This window comes from Panthera tigris, chromosome B2 (genome assembly GCF_018350195.1).
Source record: "Panthera tigris isolate Pti1 chromosome B2, P.tigris_Pti1_mat1.1, whole genome shotgun sequence".
NCBI lineage: Eukaryota > Metazoa > Chordata > Mammalia > Carnivora > Felidae > Panthera > Panthera tigris.
This window is the reverse complement of record NC_056664.1, coordinates 70901440-70915664: the sequence shown is the minus strand read 5'-3', so window position 1 is coordinate 70915664 and position 14225 is coordinate 70901440. Positions and strand designations below refer to the sequence as shown.

At 36.4% G+C, this 14225-nt stretch overlaps 1 pseudogene; it reads left to right on the top strand.

Annotated features, from left to right (window-relative positions):
- The first annotated feature begins 1208 nt into the window (after positions 1–1208).
- Positions 1209–4904, top strand: LOC122238847 (annotated as a pseudogene).
- Positions 4905–14225: the final 9321 nt, after the last annotated feature.

Sequence of the window (14225 nt, the reverse complement as noted above, 5' to 3'; positions counted from 1 at the left end):
AATCTGATTAAAAACTGGGCAGGAGATATGAATAGACATTTTTCTAAAGAAGACATACAAATGGCCAACAGATACATGAAAAGATTCTCATCATCAAAAATCATCCAAAAAATGCAAGTCAAAACCACAATGAGATATCATCTCATATCCATTAGAATGGCTATTATCAAAAAGACAAGAAATAAGTGTTGGTAAACACTTCCATGTTCATTGTAGCATTAGTTACAATAGCCAAGGCATGGAAAAAATTTAAATGTCCATCAATGAATAAAGAAAATGTATGAAATATCATTCAACCATGAAAAAGAATAATATCTTGCCATTTGTAACAACATGGATGGACCTTGAGGGCATTATGCTAAATAAAATACATCAGATAAAGACAAATACCATATAATCTCACTTATATGTGGAATCTAAAACCAAAAACAAAATCAAACTCATAGATACAGAGAACAAATTGGTGGTTGCATGTCTGTAGCTTTATAGTTTTACAACAACTGGTGGTTGCCAGAGGTGAGGGTTGGGTAAAATGGGTGAGGGGGGTCAAAAGGTACAAATTTCCAGTTATAAAATGCATAAGTCATGGAGATGCAATGTGCAACATGGTAAATGTAGTTAATAATACTATATTGCATATTTGAAAGTTGCTAACAGACTAATCTTAAAGGTTCTCATCATAAAAAAAGAAAAATTTTATAATTATGTATGGTGACTAATGTTAACAAGGTATTGTGGTGACCTTTTTGCAATCCTAATCCTCAGTGTCTCAGAATGTGATGGTATTTGGAGATAGGCTCTTTAAATAGGTACCGATATGTCATGTTTTACTGCATTTCAGATACTGCATTTTTCACAAATTGGAGGTTTGTCACAACCCTGCATCAGGTCTATTGGTGCCATTTTTTCAACATTTGTTCACTTTGTGTCTTTGTGTCACATTTTGGTAATTTTTGTCATATTTCAAATTTTTCATTATTATTGTGTTTGTTATGATGATCTATGATCAATGATCTTTGATGTTACTATTGTAATTGTTTTGGGGCAACACAAATCATGCCCATGTAAGACAGTAAACTTAATCGATGTATGTTGTGTGACTGCTTCACTGACCACTGTTCTCCCAACTATCTCTCTATGCCCAAGCTTCCTATTCCCTGAGGCACAACTGCATTGAAATTAGGCCAATTAATAACCCTACAGTGGCCTCTAAGTGTCCAAGTGAAAGAAAGAGTCACACGTCTCTCACTTTAAGTCAAAAGCTAGAAATGATTAAGCTTAGTGAGGAAGACATGTTGAAAGTTGAGATAGGATGAAAGCTAGACCTCTTGGTCCAAATGGGTAGCCAAGTTGTGAATGCAAAGGAAAAGTTCTTGAAGGAAATTAAACGTGTTTCTTCAATGAATACACACACATAGTGAAGTATAATAGTCCTATTGCTTATATGGAAAGTTTTTAGTGGTCTGGATAGAAGATCAAACCGGCCACAACATTCACTTAACCCAAAGCCCAATTCAGATCAAGACCCTAACTCTCTTCAGTTCTATGAAGGCTAAGAGAGGTGAGGAAGCTGCAGAAGCAAAGTACTACACTAGCAGAGGTTAGTTCATGAGGTTTAAGGAAAGAAGCTATCTCTGTAACATAAAAGTATAAGGCAAAGCAGCAAATGTTGGTGTAGCTGCACCAAGTTATCCAGAAGTTCTAGCTAATGAAGGGGGCTGCACTAAACAACAGATTTTTAATGGAGATGAAAAAGTCCTCTATTGGAAAAAAGATGCCATCTAGGACTTTCATAGCTAGAGAGAAGTTAGTGTCTGGCTTCAAAGGACAGGTGACTCTCTTGTTACGGGCTAAGGCAGCTGGTGACTTGAAGTTGAAATCAGTACTCATTTACCACTCTGAAAAGCCTACAATCCTTAAGAATTATGTTAAATCTACCCTGCCTGTGCTCTACAAATGGAACAACAAAGCCTGGATGACAGCACATGTTTATAGCATGATTTACTGAATATTTGAAGCTTCCAAATGAGACCTACTCCTTAGAAAAAAAAGACATCTTTTAAATTCTGACTACTCATTGACAATGTACCTGATCACCCAAGAGCTCTGATAGAGATGTGCAATGAAATTAATGTTGTTTTCATGCCTGCTAACACATTCTTTGGCCCATGAATCAAGAAATAATTTCAACTTTCATGTCTTACTTAAGAAATACATTTTTAAGGCTAGAGTTGCCATAGATAGTGATTCCTCTGATGGAACTGGCCACAGTAAATTGAAAACCCTCTGGAAAGGATTCACCATTCCCGATGCCATTAAGAGAATTTGTGATTCATGGGAAGAGGTCAAAATATCAACATTAACAGAAGTTTGGAAGATGTTGATTCCAACCCTCATTGATGACTTTGAGGGGCTCAAGACTTTAGTGGAGGAAATAACTACAGATGGAAATGGCAAATGGTGGAAATGACAAAAACAACAAAAACAACGACTAGAATTAGAAGTGGAGCTTGAAGATGTGACTGAATTTCTGTAATTTCAGGATAAAACTTGAATGGACAAGAGATTGCTTCTCATGGATGATTAAAGAAAGTGGTTTCTTAAGATGGAATCTCCTCCTGAAGATGCTGTGAAGATCGTTGAAATGATAAAGGATTTATAATATTACATAAATTTAATTGATAAATCAGCAGTGTTTGAGAGAACTGCCTCCAATTTTGAAAGAAGTTGTACTGGGGGTAAAATGCTATCAAACAGCATCAAATGCTACTAAGAAAGAGCATCAATTAACTCTTCATGAAAAGAAGAGTTCATTGATGTGGCAAACTTCACTGTGGTCTTATTTTAAGAAATTGCCATAGCCACCCCACCTTCAGCAACCACCACCTTGATCAGTCGGCAGCAATTAACATTGAGGCAAGTCCCTCCACCAGCAAAAAGTTATGACTTGCTGAAAGCTTAGATGATGGTTAGCATTTTTTAGCAATAAAGTAATTTTTAAATTAAAGTATGTGCATTTTTCAGACATAATGCCATTGCATACTTAATAGACTACAGCATAGTATAACCATAACTTTATATGCACTAAGAAACCAAACAATTTATCTGACTTGCTTTGTTGTGGTCGTCACTTTATTCCAGTGGTCTGGAACCAAACCCACAATAACTCTAAGGTATGCCTCTAATAATTAAGATTAAGTGAGATCATCAGGGTAAGTAGTCCCTAATCCAATATGACTGGTGTCCTCATAAAAGGAGGAGATTAGGACACAGACAGAGGGACAAGTATATGAAGACAAAGCAAGAAGGCAAATATCTGCAAGGCCAGAGAGGCCTCAGAAACCAAACCTGTTAACATCTTTGATCCTGAACTCTACTCTCCAGAATTGTGAGAAAATAAATTTCTTTTGTTCAGTTCACACAGTCTTTTGTATTTTGTTATGGCAGCCCTAGCAAAATAATAAAGAGTAAAAAAGAGAATAATATGGTGGTACCTAGAACAGGATATATGAGTCACAACATTTTTTGTTATATTTATGGTAGAGTTTTAAGTACATTTCTATACTGAGAGAAAAGAGATGGTAAAGCAGGCCTATAAACCCAGTCCAGGAGTTTTCTTACATCATCTCACTAATTTCTAGTTTATAACATGGCAAGATTCACTATATTCACTTGGCTGTGTCAATGCAGTAAGCATGTGTTCATCATGAGACTGGTATTTTTCTAATGTTGATAAACCAGACCAATAAATAGACTGACCTACCCTTGAATTGGTAGGTAGGACCTGGTTGTCTATGGGTGAAGAAAAATTTAAATAACCCCACTTCAATAAGTTGTGTTAACTAAATAAACATTTCACCATTTTTATAACTTTTATTCAGATATTCAATTCATTTGCTGTTGAGTAGCAAAATTATTTTTGTTTTAATGTTTAATCAACAATATTTTAACTTGCACTTTTTTAAATTAAGTAGATAGATTCTATCTGTGCAGTAGCATATAGCTAATTTCCATAAATGGGACACAACAGATTCTGGTCCAAGATGGCAATGTAGGAAGAAGACCGTGAACTCACCTTCTCCTCAGACACAGCAAATCTTTACCTATTTATGGAGGAATTTCTCTGAAAAATAACTGAGGGCTGATTGAAGAGCTTCTGCACAACAGTAGATAGATCACATAGAGAACCAGAGAGATGGAGACACGGGAACAAAGAGAACCCCCACCCGTGATGCTGCAAATCGCAGTAGGGAGTGATAGCACTGAGGGATCATGAGCAGATTCATCTGCCCTGGGTCACAGAAAAAACAAAGCCAGTTTAAAAGGGCAGCTAGAATATAAAGAAATCAGCCCTAAGGCCCTGGGAAACAGCAGGGAGGCACCAGAACTCTCTCTGGGTTGGAGAGGCTGGCGAGCATGATAGTTGATGCTCATCCTCCACCTTGATAGTACAGCTGGGAGCAGGATCTGGGCACCATAGTCAGCCTACCAGCTCAATGAGCCCAAGATCCCTAGCCCATACCAGCCCCAGCTGTCCCACGAATGTGGCACTAGCACGGCACATACCAGTCCTGGTCAGTGTTCAACCATCTCACCAAGTGAGCTCACCAAGTGAGCTCCAACCATCTCACCAAGGTGACACAGGCACAAAGCATCCTGAAACATGCCAGGCCCGTAACACACAGCTCCAGACAACTTGCCAGGGCATTTCCAGTGCAGAGCACCCTGGAAACCCCAGCCTGCCTCAATTCCAGCTGCTCTGCCAGGGTGCACCCTGGATGGAACACCCAGGAAACTCCACCTTGTGCTGCCTCAGCTCCAGTTGCCCCACCAGTGTCACTGGTGAGGAGTGCCCAGGACTACCTGGACTGTGCCCTGCCTCAATTCCTGCCACACCACCATGATGCCCTCTGCATAGAGAACCCTGAGACTTTCCCAGCCTGTGCCTGCATCAGCTTTAGCCATATTGCCAGGGCATCCTCTGTGCAGAGAACACCAAAACCAACCCCCCCCCCCACACACACACACCCACTTTAGCTCTGGCCGTCCTACCAGAGCAGGCCCAGCATGAAGTGCCTGGGGACTCCCCAGTTCACACCAGCCATGGCTCCAGCCAGCCAACCAAAATCACCAGCACACACAGTCTATATAGGGGATGACCATACATAAGAACATCCCTTCAAATATAGAAGTAGCTGTTTGCCTAATTCATAGAAAAAAATCCAAAAATTTAGTCAAAATAAGGAAACAGATGTATATGCTTCAAATAAAAGAATTAGTCAGGGGACTCACAAAATAAAAAGATGGAAAATAAGACAATATGTACATAAAAATGAAAGTAAAAATGAAGTTCTTTTAGGACGTGTTCCAACTTAAGTGGCCACCAACTTAACACAGACTACTATATATTTTGGATATTATATATGAACCTTATAGTAACCACAAACCAAAACCTATCATAGATACACAAAAAATGAGAAAGAAAGCCAAACATAACAGTAAAGAAAGCCATCATTCACAAGGAAAGAGCAAAAGAAGAAGGAAAACGGAACTACAGAAACAACCAGAAAAGAAACAAAGTGACAATGAGTACTTACCTTAAATGTAAATGGACTAAAAGTTTCAATCAAAAAATAGAGTGACTGAATGAATAAATAACAAGACCCATCTATATGCTGCCTAAAAGAGAGTCACTTCAAACTTAAAGACACATAAAGACTGAAAGTGAAACAATGAAAAAAAGAGTTCCATACCTGGAATAAAACAAAATAGCTGGGGTGTGTCGGTGGCTGAGTCGGTTAAGCGTCCAACTCTTGATTCCAGCACAGGTCATGATCTCCCAGTTGGGAGATTGAGCCCCATGTGGGGCTCTGCACTGACAGCATGGAGCCTGCTGGGGATTCTCTCTCCCCCTTTCTCTCTTCCCCTCCCCGACTCATAGACACACATACACACACACACACTCTCTCTCTCTCTCTCAAAATAAATAAACATTTTTTTAAAAAAGCCAAGATAGCAATACTTAACAAGTAACAAGAGAAAAAGAAAGGCACTAATGATAAAAAGGTCAATCCACCAAATGCATATAACAATTATAAATATTTATACACCCAACACTGATGCATGTAAATATAAAGAGAAAGTACTAATAGATGTAATGACAGAAATTGACAGTAATATAATAATAGTAGGGGATTTAGCACTCTACTTACATCAACATATAGATTGTCAAGGCAGAATGAAACAAGGTCTTTAATGAAACATTAGACTGAATGGATTAACAGATATATGTAAAACATTCTACTCCAAACCAACAGAATACACATTCTTTTCTTTGTGTTTTAATATTTATTTTTATTTTTTTAATGTTTATTTATTTTTGAGAGAGAGATACAGAGCATGAGCAGCGGAAGGACAGGGAGAGAGAGAAGAAGACACAGAATCCAAAGCAGGCTCCAGGCTCTGAGCTGTCAGCACAGAGCCCGAGGTGGGGCTCAAACCCATGAACTGCGAGATCATGACCTCAGCCAAAGTCAGACGCTTAACTGAATGAGCCAGCCAGGCACCCCAATATTTTTTTTATTTTTAAGTTTATGTATTTATTTTAAGAGAGATCAAGCAAACGAGTGTAAGCGAGGGGCAGAGTGAGAGGGAGAGAGAATCCCAAGCAGGCTCTGCACTGTCAGCATGGAGTCCGACATGGGGCTCAAACCCACAAACCATGAGATCATGACTTGAGCCAAAATCAAGAGTAGGACACTTAACTGAATGAATCACTCAGGCGCCCCAGAATACACATTCTTTTCACTACACATGGAACATTATTCAGGATAGACCACATGTTAGGCCACAAAACAAGTCTCAATAAATTAAAAAATACTGAAGTCATATCAAGCATCTTCATACAATAGTATGAAACTAGGAATCCATCACAAGAAAAAAAAAGGGGGGGGAAACACAAACACAGGGAGGTTAAGCAACACGCTACTAAAGAGCCAAAGAGTCAATTAAGAAATCAAAAAGAAATAAAAAAAAATACATGCAGACAAGTGAAAATGAAAACACAATGGTCCCAAATCTCTGGGATGCAGCAAAAGCAGTTCTGAGAGAAAAATCTATAGTGATACAGGCCTACCTCATGAAACAAGGAAAATATCAGACAAACAGCCTATGTTTAAACCTAATGTAACTCAAAAGAGAAGAACGAAGTCTAAAGCTAGTAGAAGGAAGGAAATAATAAAAATTAGAGTGGAAATATATGAAACACAAACAAATGGAAAGATATTCCATGCACATGGGTTGAAAGAATTAATATTGTTAAAGTGTCTATAGTACCCAAAGCAAGCTACAGATTCAATACAATCCCTATCAAAATACCAACAGTATTTTTCACTAGAATAAATAATCCTAAAATGTGTATGGAACCACAAAAGATGCCAAATAGCCAAAACAATCTTGAGAAATAAAAACAAAGCTGGAGATATCCCAATCCTACATTTCAAGATACACAGTTAAACATTGGTTTGTGAGCATAACTCGTTCAGGAAACATGCTTGTAATCCAAAGTACTTGTATATCAAAGCAAATTTCTCCATAAGAAATAATGAAAACTCAGATGATTCATTCCACAACCCAAAAATATTCATATAAAAATGATTATAATACTGTAATACTAAATAATAAAGAAAATACAAAATAAATACAAGGAAAATTAATTAACCTGCACCTTTGAAAATCTTCATGGCTGGTGTGAGGGAGACAAGAGAGAGGAGGGTTATCATGTGGGACGACTTTCATTATCACTAATGGATGTTGACTACAGTACAGTATTAATAAACTCTTGTCATATACTGTATTTAATGTGACTGGCAATAAGGCAGAAGAGGAAAAGGTCTCTATCTGCAGGCAGCCTAGACTAAAGCAAAGCATTTCTAAGCTTACTTTTGTGTGGAAAAGCAAAGGACTGTCCATAGGTGCTTTGAAGTGACAAAAAATACATTAGTGTCAGTTGTGGGCACCTTCCAAAGCTCTAAAAAATCAATCACTGATTTCTGCCAAACACCACAGCCTGAGACAGAGCATCTGAGCATGGGAGATATCACCCACAATCCCGCAGTGAGAGAGTGAGAGACAGAGACAGAGAGAAAGAGAGAGAGAGAGAAGAGCCGTTGGCACAGTTGTGATCATATGAGATTTGGCATCACGTACTACTTGCATTGCAAGACATCGCTCACTTGTTTATCAAGTTAAAACTGATTAGAAATGTTTGCTCACCTTGTGGAATACTCGCAGAACAAGTTACTCACAATCCAAGGTTTTACTGTACTACCAAGCTATAGTAACCAAAACAGTATGGTACTGATACAAAAATAGACACATTGATCAATGGAACAGTAAAGTCCAGAAATAAACTCAGAATTATATGGTCAATAAATTTATAACAAAGGAGACAAGAATATATAATGAGGAAAAGGCAGTATCTTAAATAAATGGTGCTAGGAAAACAAGGCAGATACATACAAAAGAATGAAACCGGACTACTTTCTTATACCATATACAAAGATAAGCTCAAAATATATTAAAAATTTAACACACATAAAACTCCTAAAAACACAGATAGTAATCTGACATTGGCCTTCCCAATATTTCTCCTCAGGCAAGGGAAACAAGCAAAAATAAATTATAAGGACTAGACCAAAATAAAAAGGTTTTGCATAGTGAAGGAAACCATTAACAAAACAGAAAGGCGACACTACTGAATGGGAGAAAATATTTGCAAATGACATATCCAATAAGGGGTTAGTATCCAAAATATATCAAGAAATTAAACAGCGCAGCATCAAAAATCCCCAAGCAATTGATTAAAAAATGGGCAAAGGACATGAATAGACATTTTTCCAAAGATATACAGATGGCTAGCAGATACATGAAAAGATGCTGAACGTCACTAATCAGCAGAGAAATATAAATCAAAATTATCATAAGATATCTCCTTATACCTGTCAGATTGACTAATATGAAAAAGATAAGAAATAACAAGTGTCGGTTAAAATGTAGAGAAAAAGAAACCCTCATACACTGTTGGTGGGAAAGTAAATTAGTATAGCCACTATAGAAATCAGTGTGGAGATTCCTCAAAAAATTAATAGAAATACCATACAATCTAGTAATTCCATTGCTGGTAGTTACCCAAAGAAAATGAAAACACTAATTTGAAGAGTAATGTAGCTCTGTGTTTATTACAGCATTATTAACAATAGCCAAGATATGGAAACAACCTAAGTGTCCACTGATAAATGAAAAAGATATGGTGTATGTATACAATGGAATATTCCCCAGCCATAAAGAAGAATGAGATCTTGCCATTCATAACAACATAGATCTATATATGTATATATACACCACATTTTCTTCATTTATACCAGGGAACTACATGAAATAAGTCCGACAAAGATAAATACCATGTGATTTCACTTATATGTGGAATGTGAAAAGCAAAACAAATAAGCAAAGAAGAAAAGCAAAAACAGATCCATAAATACAGAATACAAAGTGGTGGTTGCTAGAGGGGAGAGTGATGATGGCATGGGCATAATGAGTGAAGGGGAGTGGGAGGAACAGGCTTCCAATTTTGGAATGAATCAGTCATGGGGAGAAAAGGTACAGCATAGGGAATACAGTCAATCATATTATAATAGTGTGGTATGTGACAGATGGTAACTACACATGTGGTCAGCATAACATAACATATAGAATTGTTGAATCACATTGTACACCTGAAACTAATGTAACATTGTGTGTCAACTATACTTCATTAAAATATTAATTAAAATTAAAAAATAAATTGGCCACAAGAGAATCCAACCTCAATAAACAGTTCAGATCCACAAGCCAAAGTCATCACTTTCAAAATAAGAATTCAATATGTATAGAACATTAGGACTTTGCAAAAATCAATGGTTTTTACTGTGGCATCTAGGAAAATATAAGCTTCAAATTATGTTACTTTGTTTTATATCGGCTTTGTTTTAAAATTATGTCAAGCATGACACAAACAGTTTGAATGCCTTCAGCATAAGAACCCATACTTCCAGGCACCTATGCATATTTTATTCACATGAAGAATTTAAGTAGTTTTCCGATTTTTATGTTAATATATATGTAATAGCCTCATAGTCCACATGAAAATAATTTATGTTAATTTGATGCAAAATAAAATACTTAACATATGCTAAGAGTTGAGAGCTATGATACTTCTAGAATCAAAGCATAACCAAATTTATTCAGCGTAAACTTAAGTTATACAACATCAAAGTCAATTCAATTAGGTAAACTCTCCACATTATGTCTAACAAATAATACAAAATGGAAAACTTTAAGCTGCTGTATTTATTAGACTCTTCATTGTGGCAGGGGGAAAGGGCTGGGAGAGGAAGGAAAAATAAATAGGAAATTGCTAAATATTTTTATTAATATTTATTGCTCAGATATATTTTATATGCCACAGAATATTTTAAATTTTATTAAACCAGCTATAGAAATGGAGAATAAATACTTTCTGCTTTACTAGGAAGTTTTTCTGATATAGGAATCCCCAAATGGGGATTCTAATGGACAATTGAACATACTCGAGAACAGTTTTTACAATACTATCAGGAGTTTCAGATTCATATCTTCAATAGTTTCTGTTTTCACTGTATTGTGCTTTGAAATGGGTTTGACTGGAAGTCAGAAAGTAGGAAGACTATCTTTCAGAAAGGTCTCTCTGCACAAACATAAATACAGTCCAAGGGAAAGGCAGAGAAAATTTGCTATTGCTATAGTTTATAATTTTATCCGCCCCCCCCCCCGCCATTTTTCTCTCATGCACACATACGAGTCATTTATGCTAGTGTGCTGGTATCTGGGTGTCTGCTTCAAGACCATCCTCAACATCTTCCCCTAATGTTTTCCTCCATGCTCCTCTATGATCAAGAAAACCATTCCCTCTTAATCTTTTGCTTTATCTTTCCAAGTTTCAACTTTTGTGTTGCTTTTTATTGCCAGTATTAACTGAATATTCTGGCACTTTGTGTTTCAAAGCTCTCTCAGATCTGAGCTTACCTCCAACCTGAAGTTGCCTGAAGCAAAAAGAGTACAGCCTCCACACCTGATCAGCTTGGAGGAAGAGTAAATACTGTCCTACAAGAGAAAAGTCCCATGTTCTAGTCTTAGTCATCTCTTGTTTACAAGACCTCAGGCAAGTCACTCAACTACCAGAGACCTTGGTCTTGACAACAATTTCTGCCAAGCTAACATGGTGGTTTCAGAATTAAAACACCTACTTACAATAACTGCTATTTCTAATATCTTTTAATGCATGACGAATGTTTGACACTTTTCTAAAAAACTCCAACTTCCCTTGCTTATCACATTTTCTCTAATAGATTTGGTATTCTTTGATCGCAAAAGCTAGGACTAATTTTCTTTGAATGGTTAATATCTACTACTTGGCAAATCCCATATTTTCCAAAAATATTACTGAATGAGAAAATAAATTAAATGAAAATAATGTGTGTGATAATAATGTTCCAACGTTAAACAAGCTATACAAATGGAAGATGTTGGTTTTCTTAATTCACCCATTTAATAAAGCACTGTGCTAGACAAAGATAGTGGAAAAAGTCTCTTGTACAAAGTACAGTTCTTAACACTTAAGAGCTCTTACTGAGTACTCAACAAAGAGTTACTATAACTGGATAGTCAATCATGAAGAGAGAGTAAATCAGTAGTTAGAAACAACTTCACTTTTTTGTTGTTGTTGCATTTCTAATTATTAGACCTATCATAAAATCATTCTAAATTTAATATTTAAAGAATATTTAATTTAACTGATTATTTAATGAATCATATCAAGTACCCTCTGACCACATTGGTATAAAATTAGAAATAAATTACCGTAAGAAAACTGGAAAAACCACAAAAACATGGATACTAAACAATATGACACTGAACAGACAATGGATCAAAGAAATCAAAGGTGTAATAAAAAATACCTAAGGATAAATGAAAACAGAAATGGGATATACCACAATCTATGGGATGCAGCAAAAGTGCTTCTAAGAAGGAAGCTTATAGTAATACAGGCCTACTTCAAGAAAAGACAATCTTAAATAAACTAACTCTAGACCTAAAAGAACTAGAAAAAGAAGAATAAATAAAACCCAAAGTTAATAGAAAAAATGAAATAATAAGATCAGGACAGAAATAAATGAAATGGAGTCTAAAAAAATAATAGAAAAGATCAATGAAACTAAGAGCTGGTTCTTTAAACAGATAAACAAAATAAACCTTTAGCTAGACTAACCAAGAAAAAAAGAGAGCTCAGATAAAGAAAATCAGAAATGACAGAGATTAAAATTGAACCACAAAAATGCAAAAGGATCATAAGAGAATACCATGAACAACTATCACCAACAATTGAACAACCTACAAGAAATGGATAATTTCCTAGAAACATGCAATCTTCCAAGACTGAATCAGGTAGCAATAGAAAACCCGAATAGACTCATTACTTGTAAGTATGATTGAAACAGTAATAAAAAACCTCCTAACAAACAAAAGTCTAGGACCAGATGGCTTCACTGGTGAATGCTTCCAAATATTCAAAGAAAATTTAGTCCTTCTCAACTCTTCCAAAAATTGAAGGGAGGGAATGCTTCCAAACATATTTTAGGAGGTCAACATTACCCTGATTCTCAAACTAGACAAGAATGAACACACACACACACACACATGCACACACACACACACACGCTCTACAGACCACTTGATAAACATAGATGCAAAAATCCTCAGCAAAATATTAGTAAAGCAAATTTAAAAATTTATTATAAGGACTATACATCATGATGAAGTGGATTTATTCCAGGGTTCAACATGATACACCACATAAATGAAATGAATAAAAATCATATGATCATTCCAATATATACAGAAAAAGCATTTGATAAAATTTAACACCCACTTACGATAAAAATTCTCAACAATGTGGGTACAGAGGGACTACCTCAACATAATAAAGGCCCTATCTGGCAAACCCACAGCTAATATCATACACAATAGGAAAAAGCTAAAAGCTTTTCTGCTAAGATCAGGAACAAGACAGGGATGTCCACTCTCACCACTTTTATTCAACATAGTATTGGAAGTCCTAACCATAGCAATTAGGGAAAGAAATAAAAGTCACACACATTGGTAAGGAAGAAGTAAAACTGTCAGTGTGTGTGTGTGTGTGTGTGTGTGTGTATAAATATATACACACATATGTATTTCTAGCAGTAGAATATATATTTATATTTTTATTTATAAAATCTCCACTAAAAGACAATTAGAATAAATAAATCCAGGAAAGTCAATACAAAATTAATACACAGAAATCTGTGGTGTTTCTATACACTAATAATGAACTATCACAAAGAGAAATTAAGAAAACAATCTTATTTACAATTGCACCAACAAGAATAAAATACCTAGGAATAAACTTAACCAAGAACGTGAAAGATCTGTACACTGAAAACTGTAAGACATTAATAAAAGAAATTGAAGATGACACATATAAATGAAGACATTTTGTGCTCATGGATTGGAAGAATTAATACTGCTAAAATGTTCATACTACCCAAAGCAATCTACAGATTCAGTGCAATTCCTACCACCGGAGGGAGGGAACCACAGGCAGGAAGAGGGGAAAGAAACAGACTACACACTGGGGAGTCCACACAGGAAAGATGGATCCCCATAACGTTTGGCTTTGAAAACCAGAGGGGTCAAATTTGGTAAGTTCTTACAATCAGTGGGACTTAAAGCTTGGAACTTCAAACATCAGCAGGCTCACTTGGGAGAGACTGGAGGGTGACAGAAAGTTGAATCTCCCCCTTTAAAGAGATTGCACAACAAACAGCCCCTGGAGACATAACACAGAAGCAGCGGGTTGAAAAATGTTTGGGGCTTATGGGAAGGAGAGTTATTTACTAATCTCAGAATTTCCTGAAGGAATTCTCTAGAAACAAAGGAGCTAGCAGGCACCATTTCCCTCCCCTGCTTCCTAGAATAAATACATGGCCAACTGCAGAAACCAGCACAGCATCAGCATTCACTAACTTGCTTACACTATGCTCCCCCTGCCCCCATTGGGTCTGTCTCAGTCCCAGTGCTGTAGGTGCCCTCCCCCCAGAAGATCTACA